The following is a 6,000-nucleotide window of genomic DNA, read 5'->3' on the forward strand; positions in this document are numbered from 1 at the left end:
GGCAGTGGGATTAGTTTGGGATTGATACAGGGCTATGGGGAGACAGCGGGTCAGTGGGATTAGTTTGGGATTGATACAGGGCGGTGGGGAGAGAGCGGGGCAGTGGGATTAGTTTGGGATTGATACAGGGCTATGGGGAGAGAGCGGGGCAGTGGGATTAGTTTGGGATTGATACAGGGCTATGGGGAGAGAGTGGGGCAGTGGGATTAGTTTGGGATTGATACAGGGCTATGGGGAGAGAGCGGGGCAGTGGGATTAATTTGAGATTGATACAGGGTTCTGGGGAAAGAATGGGGCAGTGGGATTAGATTGGAGCTTGATACAGGGCTATGGGAATGTGTAGAGCAATGGGATTACTTTGGGGATTGTTAACCAAGGCCCTTGCACCAGTTAATTAACAGACATAAACATTTTATCTGTAAATCAATCATGACATTATGAGGAAAATGTGAAACAAATTCTTATGACTGTCAGTTACTTTCCTGCTGCCTTTAACCCTTTGAATAATCTCTCCAAGTATCTGCTCAGACTCAGCCGGTTTTTATTAACTCTTTGTAGGTTCCTCGGAGGAAAAAAACTCATGTTGGTTTTGTATTTTCAATGTATTTCTCCAGGTCCTGACTGAGTTCCTCATTAATGTTAATGGTGAATTCTTGCTGTTTGTTTTATCTCACAGATCGATTGGAGCTGAGATTTGGGACTGTAACCAGAATGTGTTAATATTAATAGAACTTCCTCTCCGCACCCGATCCTTACCTTGCCCTGTCTCCCAAACCTCAATCCAATTACTATCCCAACACAATATTTATTATTTTATTTCAGAAATCAACTATTCCATATGATGCTAGTCTTCATTATGTTTTTTTCATTTAATCTCTTTGTCACAGCTGTCATTGTAAATCTAAATTCCCAATAGTTACAGCTCAAAGTTTTGTATCCTATTAGCGTACACATGCTGTGTCCCTTTAAGGCTTAATTAACCCAATATACAAATCAAAATTAGCTCAAGGGATTTTTATGCCAGTTTAACAAATTGTCGAGGAAATTCCTCCATTATCTCATCATTGTCCTTGACCACTCTTTCCGAATCCATGCCAAGCGTGACCTGCACAAATAGAGTAGTTTATTCCTCTTTTAGGATTTTGACTTCCATCCCATTATCCCAGGGAAGTAAATGATGGAAAAGCCTTTCATCTGTTGCAATTTCATTGACACTCCCCAGACACAACACCATATCCACAACTACAGATCACCTCACTCAGGGACACTCCAGAACCCTTATCCAGTCACAGAAAGTTATTAATTCCCAGTTCATTAACATCTGGCTGCAGGGGAACACAGTGGTTCTCACTGCTGCCTCACAGGGACTACAATGTTGTGGCCATTATGGAGACATGATTAGAACAGGGACAGGAATGGTTGTTGGCAGTTCCAGGGTATAGATGTTTCAGTAAGAGTAGGCAAGGCGGTAAAAGAAGTGGAGTAGCAGCATTGTTAATCAAGGATAGTTTAACGGCTGCTGAAAGGCATTTCGAAGGAGATCTGCCTGCTGAGGTAATGTGGGCTGAAGTTAGAAATAGGAAAGGATCGATCACATTGTTAGAAGTTTTCTATAGACCCCAAAGAGTAATAGAGATGTGGAGCAGGAAATGGCAAAGCAGATTATGGATAGGTGTGGATGTCACAGGGTAGTTATCATGGGTGACTTTAACTTTCCAAATATTGACTGGAACCTTTATAGGTCGAATAGTTCGAATGGGACACAATTTGTACAGTGTGCGCAGGAGGGTTTCCTGTCACAATATATAGATAAGCCAACAAGAGATAGGGCCACATTGGACTTTGTACCAGGTAATGAACCGGGCAAAGTGTCAGATTTGTTATTGGGAGAGCACTTTGGAGATAGTGACCACAATTCAGTGTCTTTCATTATTGCAATGGAGAGGGATAGGATCACACGGCAGGACAAGGTTTATAACTGGGACGGGACAATTATGATGCGATTACGCAAGAATTAGGGAGCTTAAAATGGGAACAGAAACTGTCAGGTTTGGGCACAAATGAAAAGTGGAGCTTGTTCAAGGAACAAATACTGCGTGTCCGTGATAGGTATGTCCCTGTCAGGCAGGGAGGAAATGGCCGAGTGAGGGAACCATGGTTCACAAAGGAATTTGAATGTCTTGTCAAGAGGAAAAAGGAAGTGTATGTTAGGATGAAAAAACAAGGTTCAGTTGCGTCGCTTGAGGGTTACAAGGTAGCTAGGAATGAGTTAAAGAAAGGGCTTAGGAGAGCTGGGGGGGCATGAAAAGTCCTTGGCAGGTCAGACTAAGGAAAACCCCAAGGCTTTTTACTCTTATGTGAGAAATAAAAGAATGATCAGGGTGAGGTTGGGGCCAGTCAAAGACAGTAGTGGAAACTTGTGCGTGGAGTCAGAAGAGATAGGAGAGGCGTTGAATGAATACTTTTCTTCAGTGTTCACTAAGGAGAGGCCATGTTTTTGAGGATGAGTGTGTGATACAGGCTGATAGGATGGAGGAGGTAGATGTCCTGAGGGAAGATGTATTAGCAATTTTGAAAAAAACTGAGGGTTGATAAGTCCCCTGGGCCAGTTGGGATACATCATAAGATACTTTGGGAGGTAAGGGATGAGATTGCGGAGCCTTTAGCTTTGATCTTTGTGTCCTCACTATCCACAGGGATTGTGCCAGAGGACTATAGAGTGGCGAATGTTGTTCCTCTCTTCAAGAGAGGAAATAGGAATGACCTGGTAATTATAGGCCAGTTGGTCTTACTTCGGTGGTCAGTAAGTTAATGGAAAGGGTCCTGAGGGATAGGATTTATGACCATTTGGAAAGATGCAGCTTAATCGGGATAGTCAGCACAGTTTCGTGAGGGTTAAGTCCTGCCTCGCAAATTTGATTGAATTCTTTGAGGAGGTAACGAAGTATGTAGACAAAGGTAGAGCAGTTTATGTCGTATACATGGATTTTATTAAGGCGTTTGATTAGGTTCCCCATGGTAGGCTCATGAAGAAAGTGAGGAGGTGTGGAATAGAAGGAAATTTGGCCAATTGGATAAGTAACTGGCTGTATCATAGAAGACAGAGGGTGGCAGTGGAAGGAAAATTTTCAGACTAGAGGCCGGTTACCAGCGGTGTACCACAGGGATCAGTGCTGGATCCTCTGCTATTTGTGATTTTTATCAATGACTTGGAAGAGGGGGCTGAAGGGTGGGTTAGTAAATTTGCTGATGACACCAAGATTGGTGGAGTGGTGGATGAGGTGGAGGGCTCTTGTAGGATGCAGAGCTGGGCAGAAAAGTGGCAGATGGAGTTTAACCCTGATAAGTGCGAGGTGATTCATTTTGGTAGGACAAACTTGAATGTGGATTACAGGGTCAACGGCAGGGTTCTGAGGAATGTGGAGCAACAGTGAGATCTTGGAGATCTCTGAAGATTGCCACTCAAGTGGATAGAGCCGTGAAGGAGGCTTATAGTGTGTTAGCGTTTATTAACAGGGGGTTTGAGTATAAGAGCCGTGGGGTGAGACCACATTTGGAATATTGTGTTCAGTTCTGGTCACCTCACTATAAGAAGGATGTGGAAGCATTGGAGAGAGTGCAGAGGAGATTTACCAGGATGCTGCCTGGTTTGGAGGGTAGGTGATATGAGGAAAGGTTGAGGGAGCTGGGGCTTTTCTCTTTGGAGCGGAGGAGGATGAGAGGTGACTTAATGGAGGTTTATAAGATGATGAGGGGGATAGATAGAGTGGACGTGCAGAGACTATTTCCTCGGGTGGATGTAGCTGTTACTGTGGGGCATAACTATAAGGTTCATGGTGGGAGATATAGGAGGGATGTCTGAGGTAGATTCTTTACTCAGTGAGTGGTTGGGGTGTGGAATGCACTGCCTGCTGTGATAGTGGAGTCGGACACTTTAGGAACTTTCAAGTGGTTATTGGATAGGCACATGGAGCACTCCAGAATGATAGGGAGTGGGATAGCTTGATCTTGGGATTGGGCATAGCACAGCACATCGAGGGTTGAAGGGCCTGTACTGTGCTGTACTGTTCTATGTTCTATGTTCTACAGCGCCAGGGACCTGGGTTCGATTCCCGGCTTGGGTCACTGTCTGTGTGGAGTCCGCACATTCTCCCCGTGTTGGCGTGGGTTTCCTCCGGGTGCTCCGGTTTCCTCCACAGTCCGAAAGACATGCTGGTTAGAGTGCATTAACCCAAACAGGCACTGGAGCATGGCGACTGGGGGACTTTCACAGTAACTTCATTGCAGTGTTAAGGTAAGCCTTACTTGTGACTAACAAATAAATAAACTTATAACACCAGATTTTACAGGTTCTTGTATGCATTACCTGGGTTAACATTTACTCAATATTGATACACACAAAACAGATATTACTTTCATAAAAAATATCCCACATTGATTCATAAATTGAGAATATATTTAATTCAACAAAAAAAATTTATTTCAAACTAAAAACCCAAACAGAATATCTTTCCATTTCCCTTTATTTGTCAAAAATTAAAATGTATTTCTCCTCAAAATTTAGCCAACTGCTCCATTTATATAAGTCGCTATTCTGTGCACTCAATTTATTCCAACAATTAAATATCAGAAACAGTAAAGCCCACAGTTAAGTGTAACTAATCACTTTAATTCAAAAGGTAATAGAAAAAATCTGAATGAGCTAAACCTCTCTACAAAGGCAAAGCCTTGTTGTCTCAATTATCATTAAGTTGCGATGAACAGTCTTGAAGTCCTGAAGCCATTAGACTTATTTGTTATCCCCGATCGACCTATTTTAAAAAAAAAACACAGAAGGTACATTCGGCTTGGAGCTAAATGAGTTAATTTGGTCTCGAAATCTCTGTCAATTCAAAGATAAAATTAAAAGCCATAATCTCGACTCAACATAAACTCTCAATCAGCAAATTAGCTGCGTAATGAATTAACCATAAAATACTAATATCTCTGCCATTTGGAAAATAAAGAGGTGGAACAAAAGTTTTTAAAGGTAATGAAATTATTTTTAAAGTTTATTTATTTATTATTGTCATAAATCAGCTTATATTAACATTGCAATGAAGTCACTGTGAAAATCCTCTAGTCGCCACACTCTGGCGCCTGTTTGGGTACACTGAGGGAGAATTTAGCATGGCCAATGCACTTAACCAGCACATCTTTCAGACATGATGTGGAGTTGCTGGCGTTCGACTGGGGTGGGCACAGTAAGAAGTCCCACAACACCACGTTGAAGTCCAACAGGTTTATTTGTTGTCACGAGCTTTCGGAGTGCTGCTCCTTCAGGTGAGTGGGAGTTCTGTTCTCAAACAGGGCATATATGGACACAAACTCAATTACAAGATAATGGTTGGAATGCGAGTCTCAACAGGTAATCACGTCTTTACAGGTACAGACAATGTGAGTGGAGAGGGGGTTAATCACAGGCCAGAGAGATGTGAATTGTCTCCAGTCAGGACAGTTAGTGAGATGTTGTAAGCCCAGGTAAGTCATGGGGGTTACAAATAGTGTGACATGAACCCAAGATCCTGGTTGAGACCGTCCTCATGTGTGCGGAACTTGGCTATCAGTCTCTGCTCAGCGACTCTGCGTTGTGAAGGCCGCCTTGGAGAACGTTTACCTGAAGATCAGAGGCCGAATGCCCGTGACTGCTGAAGTGTTCTCCAACAGGAAGAGAACAGTCTTGCCTGGTGATTGTCGAGCGGTGTTCATTCATCCGTTGTTGCAGTGTCTGCATGGTCTCCCCAATGTACCACGCCTCAGGACAGTCTTCCCTGCAGCGTATCAGGTAGACATGATGTGGAGATGCTGGCGTTGGACTGGGGTAAACACAGTAAGAAGTCTCACAACACCAGGTTAAAGTTCATCAGGTTTATTTGGTAGTAAAAGCCACTAGCTTTCGGAGCACTGCTCCTTCGTCAGGTAAGAACTTCCACTCACTTGATGAAGGAGCAGCGCTCCAAA

The sequence above is a fragment of the Carcharhinus amblyrhynchos genome, chromosome 15 (assembly GCF_965287045.1).
Source record: "Carcharhinus amblyrhynchos chromosome 15, sCarAmb.v2.hapA, whole genome shotgun sequence".
NCBI lineage: Eukaryota > Metazoa > Chordata > Chondrichthyes > Carcharhiniformes > Carcharhinidae > Carcharhinus > Carcharhinus amblyrhynchos.